Source organism: Xiphophorus maculatus, chromosome 16 (assembly GCF_002775205.1).
Source record: "Xiphophorus maculatus strain JP 163 A chromosome 16, X_maculatus-5.0-male, whole genome shotgun sequence".
Classification (NCBI taxonomy): Eukaryota; Metazoa; Chordata; class Actinopteri; order Cyprinodontiformes; family Poeciliidae; genus Xiphophorus; species Xiphophorus maculatus.
Window position 1 is genome coordinate 21,101,941 of NC_036458.1, and position 12,075 is coordinate 21,114,015.

General features: G+C 39.5%; 1 long non-coding RNA gene across 1 annotated transcript in view; it reads left to right on the forward strand.

Annotated features, from left to right (window-relative positions):
* Nucleotides 1-11,165, forward strand: part of LOC111611625 — a 30,569-nt gene extending 19,404 nt beyond the window's left edge. The window contains exons 3-4 of the long non-coding RNA XR_002754129.1: nucleotides 6,931-7,087; nucleotides 11,051-11,165. This is a non-coding gene — a long non-coding RNA (uncharacterized LOC111611625). The remainder of the gene's footprint in view (nucleotides 1-6,930; nucleotides 7,088-11,050) is intronic.
* Nucleotides 11,166-12,075: the final 910 nt, after the last annotated feature.

Sequence of the window (12,075 nt, forward strand, 5' to 3'; positions counted from 1 at the left end):
ACTGCTGCCAGGTGTCAAATTTGAAACCTCTGACTACAAGGACGAGAGCACGGAGTATGATGAGTTTGACGCTCATCTTTACAAACCTTCTCCGGCTGGAGAAGGTTGCTGGGAGAAAAACGTGAACCATCAGGATGAGCGCACCGTCTCCGAGTACGACATGTTTGAGGAATGTCTTTTCAGTCCTCCATCTGGGAAACCGGAGAAGGATTCCCTGCGTTCTCTGGCCAGAGAAAACGCATCAGACGTTTGCAGTGAGGTTTCAGAGGAGACCTCAGTAGAAGACAGAGATTCTTCCAGTCTCTCTGAAGAGCAAACAGTTGAGTCCAAAAACTCAGCTGTTTGCTCTTCAGAGCAAAAGTCTCCGCCTGCGAACGTTTGCTCTGGAAAGGAGACGGTTGAGCAGAAAACCCAAACTTCTCCGGAATCAACATTAAAAGACCGGTCGAAGGAAAAGAGATCAGTTCGAGGGGACGCTAGCAAACGTCAACCATATCCCAAGGTCCCAAGACAACCAATTTTACCAGGTTGCGACGTTTGCAATGAAGAAAGAAGACGCCTCGCTGCAATGAGCGAAAGTCAAAGGAGACGTTACACTAAAAAGCCGTGTTGCCCCTTATGTTGATTCGCGGCCTGTCCCATCTGTCACGCTCCTCCTGATCTTTAGTATGGCAGGATTGTATCTTCTCCATGTGCATGACTGGGTTCTCTCCGGGTACTCCGGCTTCCTCCCACAGTACAAAAAGATTTTGTGCACATTAGATATGGATAATGGAAAAAACATTTTGAACTTGTTTCTAACAATAATTGTTATTATTCTTAGTAATAATAACATGAATACAGTGAACCCTCGTTTTTCGCGGGGGTTGCGTTCCGAGAAGAACCCGTGATAGGCGGAATCCGTGAAGTAGGTACCTTTATTTTTTACAATTATTTTACAGCATAATTAAATGCTATACATTGAAACCAAAGAACAAAACTTGTTTTCTGGCCCAAGCATTTTTTTTAAACAAATCTAACGGTTTCTTGCTGCTCAAGTCAGTTTATTTATTTTATGTTATTTGTTGTTTGAGCAGGTCTCTTTAAATGAGACAAAGCGTCTCCAGAGAGTTTCCTGTAGAAATAAAGGATTAACAATAAATAAATAGATAAAAAGTGTGTCAAAATAGCAAAAGCACAAAATTCTGTAAGAGGGCAAATGTGTTTTTCTTTGTGGTGTATTTATTTAGATGTGACACTGTTAAATCTTTGGAGAAAAATTACTTTAAATGGCCTTTATATTTTTTTATTAACCCATCTAATATTTATTTATTCCTTCATTTGACGTTCTGAGCTATAATTCCCGTCATAAATACATATCGATACTTTATGTAGAGGCTTTTAATCTCTGAAGATCCGCTACATTGACTAGATGTTCTTCCTCAGTAGTTGCACACAGACATCTATGCCTAAAGACTTCCACTAAGTCGATGAGTCAGTGCAGGAGCGAACAGCTTGTCTGACGTTTTGCAGTAAGAACACACTGAACCAATGTGTGTGTGTGTGTGTGTGTGTGTGTGTGGGGTTGGGTTTAGTTTATACCTCATTAGTCTTGTTTGCTCTGTTTTTTCCTGCGGCTCTTACTTAAGTACACACCAGGAACGTCCCACTCCATGTTTTCCGCATTGTACTCCATCTTAAGATAAAACTCATTCTGACCTCTGGTGGTAAGATCAGGTAGTGCAGCACAGAAGCAAATTACGCCATATTACTTAAATTGTCTTTTAAAAAAAAACTATAATAAAAACAGAAAATAATAATAATAATAATAATAATAATAATAATAATAATAATAATAATAATAATAATAATAATAATAAAAAGTCTTGTATTCATTTTCACGTGAGATAAAAAATGTAATGCATCGGTGTTTTGTATGTTTTTAGCTTTATCTTCACATCAAAGATATAAGTTTTATAAAACTTATTTTTTTTTAAATCCAAATCAAACGTGGTCTTTACAAATATCCACCCTACAAAAATAATTACCTCTGTGATTTTTCTTTTGCCACAAATTTATTTTTATTTATTTATATATTTACCTAGATCATCTTTTTGCAAGAAAGGGGTGGTAATCTTTATAAATATATACATATTCTATGTATATATACACATAGTGTATATATATAGTATATTCATTATATATATATATATATATATATATATATATATATATATATATATATATAATGAATATACTATATATATATATATATATATATATATATATATATATATATATATATATATATATATATATATACACTACAGACCAAAAGTTTGGACACACCTTTTAATTCAATGAGTTTCCTTTATTTTCATGACTATTGACATTGTAGATTCACACTGAAGGCATCAAAACTACGAATAACACATGTGGAAATATGCACTAAACAAAAAAGTGTAAAACAACTGAAAATACCCCTTATATTCTAGTTTCTTCAAAGTAGCAACCTTTTGCTGTGATTACTGCTTTGCACACACTCTGCATTTTCTTGATGAGCTTCAAGAGGTCGTCACCTGAAATGGTTTTCACTTCATAGGTCAACCTGCCCTGTCAGGTTAATAAGTGGGATTTCTTGCCTTATAAATAGTCATGAAAATAAAGAAAACCCATTGAATTAGAAGGTGTGTCCAAACTTTTGGTCTGTACTGTATATATAATCTTTTTTTTTTTTTCCCTAAATCAGATAAAGGTAAAAAGTAAAAAATGACTTATGCCATTACTTTAGGAAAGTGATTAAATGTTTGAGGATAGTGAAGATAAAGTCAATAATGCAAAAAAACATTGATATATTGTTGACAATAAATAACGTTTTTTTTATTATTCTCATTTAGGAAACAATGGATTGAATGGTACATGGACCATGTATAACTATAAATATTTAACATGACATTCATGCTGTGGAGTTCAATGGAAAGCAGGGAAAACCTGTATGTTTAAAATGATGTGCCTGCTGAAACCCCTGTTGGTTTAATTCTCAGACATCTTTAGGTGCCCATTTATCTGCCTGTAACACTTTGACATGACAAAACTTTATCTTTTCACCTTGTAGAAATTCTCCTATCTGTCTCTTGATGCTTGTATATGTTTTATCCTGAGTCGTTCTCAATGACCTTATAAAGCTTTGTCAGATTTATTTGTTCATTCTACCTGGATTAGGGGTCTCCAATGTGTGGCCTGTGGACCATTTGTGGCCCTTGACATGATTTTGTTCGGCCCCTAGCCGCACGCCAAGAATGGTAAAAATTTGGCCAACAAAGCAGAAAACAATCTATGGCCCAAGAAAATTGGAAATTGTCTACCTTTCCTTTCAATAAGGCAAGAATCCAAAGCCCCTTTTTACGTTTTGGATCTGTATTGATGTACATATTTTATCAAAATTTTGTTTATTGTAGAGCAAGTAAAACATAAAGAGACAAAAAAAAGAAGAAACTAATTGTTGCATTTTTAATTTATTACATTTTGTGACCTGTCAGTAGTTTAAATTTGCCAGTTTTGTGCAAAACGTTTTCACACCACAGGCCTAGATCATTTCCTTTTGGTGAAACTATTCTCTTGTTATATGCGTGGGGTCACTTGTTGTGACCCCGGAAGGTTTTGGTCCAGAAATAACTGGAACTGTTTAGAAATTGAATCTGACTTAACAAAAACACCAAGTCCTAGTATGACTTACTATTATATGAAAATTGTTCAAATACAGTCATTGGTGGCCAACTAGCCTGGCCACACAGAGAGTGATTAACAGCGGGAAGACCCGCCTCCTGGCTCTGATTGGTTGTTTTTAGTTCACACTGGGAGAAAGCAGAGGAGCTCGATTTTTTTTCTTCAGATTATGCTATACTGTCAGAACATAGTGACAGCGTCAACAAATTAATTTTTTTAATTAAACTTACGTACTACAGCTTTAAAGCCAGGACGTTAGGTATTGAGCTAACTCCGCCTTTGTCCGTTTCCGGTCGGTTAAAATGGAAAACGAGATGTAATTTCTCCGTTTAACTCTTCACTATGAAAAGGCAACAAGGCATTAGCTTCTTCTTGTAATGCTCCTTTACGTTTAAAGCCCACATTCGTGTCTTCCCAAACCTTGCTTTGAGTTCCACGCACCCACGGACTGACGTCACCTCTCAGAGTAGCAGACAGGAGCAGCAGGTATCGCGCGTAATCCCGTTGGCTGCAGTGTTTCCTTGCGAGCCGCCGGTCGCCTCACCTGCTGGCGGCGTTTCCCAGCGGGACGTCACTAAGCTTACACCGGCGCGCGCGCGCGCTGTCCATGACAAATTTACTCTGCGAGAGGATCAGACGAAACTCACACGGACCAATTAAAGGAAAGACATGCGCTGAATGGAAGGTACGGGAGTGTTTGCTAAGAGCATCGATTAAAAGTGGACCGACGTGTAGTTTTTAATATTCAGACAAGTGAAAATACCCGCTATGATAGTGGTCTCTAAAAAAATGATAACAATAATACATATACATGCATGCGTTTAAACACGTACACAAGAAAGCAATGTTTTGCAAAACAAGAATCAGTCATTTTAGCTATTGTGCGTGTTCGAAAATGACTGAGAAAAAGTTTATACTTTTCCCAATAAAAGCAAAAGTAATGCTACTGAGTGAGACATTTTTATTACTTCTTTCAAATGAGAAACTTTAAATACACCAGGGCTGCGGTGCCTTTAAAAGATTTGCGAATTGGGTTAATTAAGTTAATCTGAGGCACAGCTGTGGCTTAATTTCAAGGCAATGCCTCAAACAAACAGAGTTGAGTGACGTCATAGGTCAGGTCAGGTTCTTTTTTTTTTTTTAGATCTGTTTATAATCTCTTCATTTCAGATGTTGACACATATCTTTTTTTCTCAGTATTTGGGAGAATTGCCTTTTGAAACTGTGTGACTTTGGTTTAACAGTTTGAGTTTTGTTTTCACTGGAATTTTCTGGAATTTTGGCTCATTCCTCCAGACAGAACAGGTGTGTAACTGAGCCAGGTTTATTCACACACACACACACACCCACCTGCACACACACACACACACACACACACCTGTTCAGGTCTTTTTTTTAATATGTTGATCTTAAGCCATTTTGGCTGTAAGTTTAGGGTTATTGTCCATCTGGAAGAATAATTTGCACCTGAGCTTTAGCTTCCTGCTAAGCCTGTCACAATAGGCAGTTAATCAATGAATTGCACAATAAATTGAAATGAGCCCAATAGTTTCTCTTCTAATGATTAATATTTTTTTGTGGTCAATTTTTTTTTTTTTTACTTAGTCATCATAAACCATTTTGTTTATGGTTTCTGTTGTTTTAGCTTCATTTAAATGTTTATTTTGGATATTTAAGATGTCTTCAAAATGAATATTTATTGGCGTTTGAGAGGGCGAACTTACATTCTCATGTCATTGCTTTACTTGAAAATGGTCTCAAAACAACAATATTATTTAAATTACTGGAACAATTTATTGTGACACGTCTTCCTGGTTAATGTCGTCAATATTTCCACATTGTGTTCTTCCCTCTCGTGATGTCATCACTCTGTTTTAATATTGATCAATACTCTGAACTAAAGCAAAATTTAAAAAGTTTAACAACACCAATGAGAACAGGACTGAGTAAATATCTAAGACGTTTTTTTTTTTTTTTTTTGTTTAAGTCTGTGCAGCTTCCAAATCTTAGGTCAACTTGTAATTGGGTGCAGCTTTAAGGCAGACTGTGCTAACATTAGCTTTTCCCCCTTTAGACATGTGGAGATAAAGACGTACCTGTCAGAGTGCCCAGGTAATCTAATTGCGGTGACGCAAACGGTTCCAAAACAGAACCTGGCTGGATCCAAAAAGCAGAAAACGCAAATCTGCTGCTTTCTGCTCAGCCTGACGCGAAAAGTCACAGATGCGATCGTATATTCTTGCTCGCAAAGATATTTGATTCTTTTTTTCTTTCCATTTTTCCATTGGCACCACAAGCCTCAATTTATTTTATTGGTATTCCTCCGTCTTCTCATCAACTCTGACCAGAGTCCATGGCTCTGCTGAGGAAAAACATCCCCACAACATGACGCAGCCGCCGCTGTGTTTTGCTTCCCCTGCAGAAAAATCCAGTTATTTCACCTAGTGTGTTGACAGCGTTGGAAAATGCTGTATTAGTACATTTTTGATACATTTTTGTTGTGAGGTACGCTGGTTACAGGATAAGGATCAACAGGTTGTCTGTGTTCAGTACTTTTTAAAGCAGCTTGCTGTTTCTGCAAGCTGCCGTAGATCAGAAGGGCTAAAGTGGTTTTCATTCTGGGTCATATTAAGATTATGACTGTCGTGAATGCGACATATGCGCAGATGTATGACGTCACTCGCCGCATCAATCACGGATTATTACTCAACATTAAATAAGTCTGAAGCAGGGGTGTCTAAAAAGTAAGAAATACTGCCACCTGCAGGTGGGAGTTGGCATTGCTCAAATGAAATGTTTTGACCGTTTTTGCAGAAAATTTGCAATCAACTCACAGCTATTTAGTAGCTCGGAAGAAATGCTGGGGATTGTTTTTGCGTGAATTTTTGTGATTGTGGAATCGCGACAAACTGGACAGACTGATGCAGTTTGAGTCACAAAAAGCTTCGGCGAGACATATTTGGACACATGTACCTTACACTACCTGATCTTATATAAACTTGTTACTCTATAAATAGTGTTATTTGTATAAAGGAGACTGACTTGAGTAGCGAGTACACAAGCAGCTTTTGTTAATATAGTATTCTGTGTATGACTGGAATAAAATGGAGGATAAATTATGGTGCGATTTGATGCTTCAGGCACACCTGAGGACAGAAGCGCTGCTGACAAAGTGAAAGGAGCAGCATGATTTGTCTCGCCTATTGATCTGCTTCCCCTCTGCAGGTGTCATCGCTGCAGCAGAGTTATGGAACAAACAGAGCTGTTTGACGGGATTCTCCTCAGCCATCCGTCTAACGCCGCCGCCACGCCGAAATGAATCTGTCTGGGCGTCTGTCAAGTCGTACATCTTCCCAAAGGTGCACCAACACATGCTCGAGCGGTGAGATCCGTTTCTTGTTTGTGCCTCTTTTTCCCCATCCTTATTGTCACAAAATAGGTTGGATCGTGACTCTGTGTCTCGTTTTCTGGCTGCTGATGTTAGAAGGGAAAATGAGGTCAGATAATAGGATACTAACTTGGATATAAAAGAGATGACTGTCAAGATAAAACATGTTGTCTTGAAAGGATTTACGTTAGGAACAGCCCCAGATCTTCTGACATCAAATGAAATAGTTTTAAATGTTTACAAAGTTTTTAGGCTTGTATATATTTGGAGCACACTATTTGTAAGGTTTGATTCATTGTTGACCTTTTGTTTGACACAATGAAGGGTCATCTTTGACCAAATCTTTGCATTTGTCTGTCCTAGGCAAATGCTTGGTGTTGAGGTTAGGGTTGGGCTTTCAGGTGTTTGAGGTGTTGGTCCCAGTTCTGTTCAATTTTTGGGGCTTGGTGATTGTCTCTGGGTTCATGGAACTTGATGACACAGGTGCTATTGGCCCCAGGGTGGATGTGCCAAGACCTCCTCCCCTTGGTGAGGTAGACTGAGTTACATAGCTACCCCACAGGGAGGAGAGCATTTTACCCCCTGCAGTCCTCCCTTCCCCATGCTTCACTCAGTACGTCACACCACCACTCATGTACGGGTTTGGGGTGCAGGTATTTTCGGGGTTGGAGGTGTGGGGAAGCTTCTGGAGTACCTCAATCCTTTAAAAAAATTAATCGACTACCAAATCAACCAGTTTTGAGAGTGGACAAATATTCGGGTAGAATTATACCAGGAGCAAATGGCTTCAAATCTTGGGTGTTTCTCAATGACTTTAAAAGGAGCGTTTAACTAAATATGAGCAAAGGAGTTGTGCACACAGATCTTCAAAATCATTGTATGTTAACTTATTGTACCTTGAGGGGGAAAAAAAGAGTCCAAACAAATAGATAAAAGCCTCAAATTATCATCATGCCCGTGATAAGAGTGCATGTAAACGTCTGACTGGAACTAGAGACTTAATCCTGCTCCTCACAGGTTAAATGATCTGCCTGAGCCGACATCGATCCCCAAGCACAATTAAGGAGACTCAATGACTTTGGTTTGTTCTATTAATGAGTCCTGTCTGAACAGTTTGCACCGGGGACAGGAGACCTAGTTTATCCTGTCGACCTCCCACAGCTGCCACTGACGCACGCCGGCGTCAAGCTGAGTCTGAGGATTTGACGTGTGCAAACAAGGCCGACTAGATAAAGAAGCGCGTTTTTGTGGGGGGGGGAAGAGAAGCAGGTGCACCGAGCTGCAGCAAGAAGAACACTGTCCGTCATCCTGACAAAAAAGGGAGAAGCAAAGACATTTGGATCCATCTTGGAGTTGTTGTTTTCAGCGGCCGCCTGTCGGAGCAGCAGCCATGGAGCCGGTCTCTCAGACGGTGGAGGTGACGGACGCCCAGAGGCCACAAGCGTCCACTCACTGGAGGTTCGTGCCAAAGCGGGGAGCCTCGTCTCAGTTCGTGGGGAGCACCATCATGATTTTATCCACTTACGCCGTTGCCACCATGACCATGAATTTGGGGAAAAACATCCAGGACAGAAGAATGAGACCAAACGGCAGCTAGAGTCAAAAGGACCTGGACACTGCCTTTACTGCCGAAATGGTTCACCCCACTTCCACCGACTCAACCCATCAAACTTCACCTCTACACTGCCAAGAAGAGGTGACAGTTTCAACTGACTTTACACTCCACAATGGAAGTTCATGAATGGACAGTAAAATGGAAGCAGTTTCGCCATAAGGCCATGCGGTGGCGGTGTTGGACCTCTTCCTGTCTCAATCTGCTGCCGCCCCAAAGGAGGCTGTGCCTGTATTGGTTCAGCTTCTGCTTCTGCAACATGGACATCATCGAGCAAAACCCATGAGAAGATGCAACAAGTCCTGTGACCAAAATAACCATCCAAACAAATTACCCATCTATTTTACATTGACTTGAACATTTTTTGGTGAATGCATTGTCTGAGTTTGCTTGAGGTAGATAAAAAAAAAAAAAGATGTGTAGATAATAATAAAAAAATTCACTCTGGAATGAAGCACTGTGCTTTATTTATATTCACTCGCTTTGCAAGAAATCTGACAAAAAGGTCACAGAAGTTAGGTTTTTGCCAGAAAACAGACACTCTATACATATATGTAGCACCTTTTGTTGCTATTTCTCTCTGAGTGTGATATAATACATTAAAAAAACATATGACACACACTTTTGTCATGAAATCCTTATATTTTGACAAATTGCAAATGTGTTGTTTGTCCTGATGAAGCTGCTTGTGGCCTGAGGTCGTTAGTGGTTCAGGTCTTTTAAGGCATATGAACTTTACTCCTCGATGGCGAGTAAAGTTCAGGGTAATTTTCCAAATGAGCGGGAAGCTTTTAAACAGCTTAAGGAGCATCCGGTGTTAAGTATGTGTAGCGTCAAGGAAGCATGTTTTCAAGTCTCCTCGACCTTCGGATGTTATGTTTAACACCCTGGCTAATCCGAAAATCCCAGGAGATGAACTAAATGCATAATGGGTGAGATTTTGGTAAAGATGTCTCACCCAAACTGAGGTGTGTTCAGCAGCGCTACGTCTGACCAGTCCTAAATCTACTTTACACTAACCTCATAGCAGCAGCATTACATAAAGATTTCAACACAGCAAAACAAACCAACAGTTAACTATAACAGAGTAACTTCTCTATAGTGATAAAAATGGCCATTTTATAATTTGTGAAAGGAGTACGGTATTGTGAAAAAGAATTTCTTGCATTACAGATTGCTTCTGCTTTTGGTTCATTGCTGAATTATAATTTTTCAGGCTATCAGATAAATTTTAATAAAGATAACACGAGTAAATGCAAAAGTCACTTTTTTTTTTATACCTATGTGATCCTATGGAAAAAGAAATTGCCCACTAAATATAATAACTGGTTCTTATCGTCAACAGTCTTCATTGCGATATTGTTTCCGTACCTTTTGGAACATGTACCGTTTCAGGACATGCCAGAGTAATCACATGGATTCAAGTCAGGAGTTTAATTTGGCCACCCTAAAACCTTTTGTTTGTGAACTCATGGCCAGGCATTATCCTGCAGGGTTTTCTTACAGAGAGCAGAATTTATTCTTCTCCGGTGAAATTAAACCAGAAACGTTGGTTAGTCACAGTTAATACATGGTTTAACCAGGGCTGGTATTACTTTTCCACACAAGGCCAGGTTTGCTTGGACAACTTTCTTCCTTTAATAAATGAAATGCATTTAGGTTTTTAATCAGATGATCTTTGTCTGAACATCGGTACCATGTGAAACATTGCAACTGTGACCAAAACGGCAAAAACAGAGCAAATGGGTAAGAGGGGCTTCAAGGCTGTTTTTGTTGTGGTCACAAATGATCTACTTACAGCTTCACTTTCTAGGCACATGAGTTGGTTTCTTCTACTTCTTCTCCTCTGCTATGCCCAACCTCCAAGGAGTTCCCCAACGTTCCTGTCTTGAACCATTCCTCTGCTCTATACACAAATTCTTCTTCAAAGTACCAAGTGAAAGCCGTCAATGCTGGCACCAGAGTTGTCACCCCAAACCACGCTTTTTCTGCTGGATTCCATATTAGATACAAAATCTTTTTCATCTGAAGTCTCTTCTTGGCTTTTGGCTTCTTGTTCAGTGACTGTACAACTTTCTTCACCCTTATCCTCTATCACAGATTGTCAGGTTCCTTCTGTCTATACAGAGATTTCAGTGTTGCTGCTCAGACCTTTGAAATGCTTTCAATTATGACATTTGCATGACTTTCTACTTGGTTAAAACTCTTGACAGTTTCAACAAACAAACATGGTTTGGGGGCCACTATTCTCCTAAGGATACAGACTGACTTTAGTACAATAAGGGACTAATGGATGGGGTGATGTATTGTAAAATTAGTGATTAGAACCTTCTTCTTTCTTCCAGAGGACAACAGCTGGATTGTCATCACCCAGCTCATCCAATACCCCAATTACAGAAAGCATCCTGCCAAGGCAACGAAGGAGTGGCTTGAGAAGAGGATACCCTGAGATCAAGGAACATCCTGGTCAGTCTCCAGATCTCAATCCTACAGAAATCAACATAGAAAGGTGAGCTGCATTGGCAGCTAAGAAACCTAAAGGGTTTAGAAGTGTTTGGTACACAGGAGTGGGATTCTGAGAGGTGTGTAAACTCAGTGACATCCAACGAGGATAGCCTTACTCGCACTCGCCAAGTAAAGTTTTTTCAACAAGAATCAATTAAATGTTTCCAGGAGGATCAAATATTTATGATAAATGTTGAGTCATCCACTAGATCTACAAGAAAAACTAACAATAATACAAAACAAGGATCTGCAGAGAATTCCTTCTTTCTTTGACTTTGGTTTCCACTAAAGAGTTTGCCATTTTGGAGAAATAGGTCAGTGGATCAAATCAAAGAAAATACCAAACAGGGGAATCAGTCATTCAAAAAGGACGAGTGAGGCTACATGGCAACTGAGGGCTTATGCTGGGTCTAAACACAGGCAGTGCCCCAATCTGGTTAAATGAGAAAGAGGGTACACACAGAGATCTCTGTTGGCCTGCTTTGTCCTCTCTCTCTTTCTCTTTCTCTCTCTCTCACTTCCCTGAATAGCTCCCGCACAAAGATATTGTTATTTTGTCTCTAATTACCAGATGAAGAGCTGTTTGTCTGCATGCCTCTCGCTCCACCGCTCTCACCCCCAGAAATAAAGTGCTCAGTGGTGATGACCCTGGACAGTTACAAAACAGTCTGCTGGATCACAGGGGCCATGGGAGCCCTTTCTGTCTCCATGAGTATCTGGTTGTGCTAAGGTTATGCTATGTTAGTTTTCTGCCAATACAACACTTCTTGCATAGAAACCATTAAGTTCTGTTTTGGTCTCATCAGTTGGTCTTTTCACAGCTTTTTCTTGATAATACACTTTTCCTTACACCTCTTCTATAAAC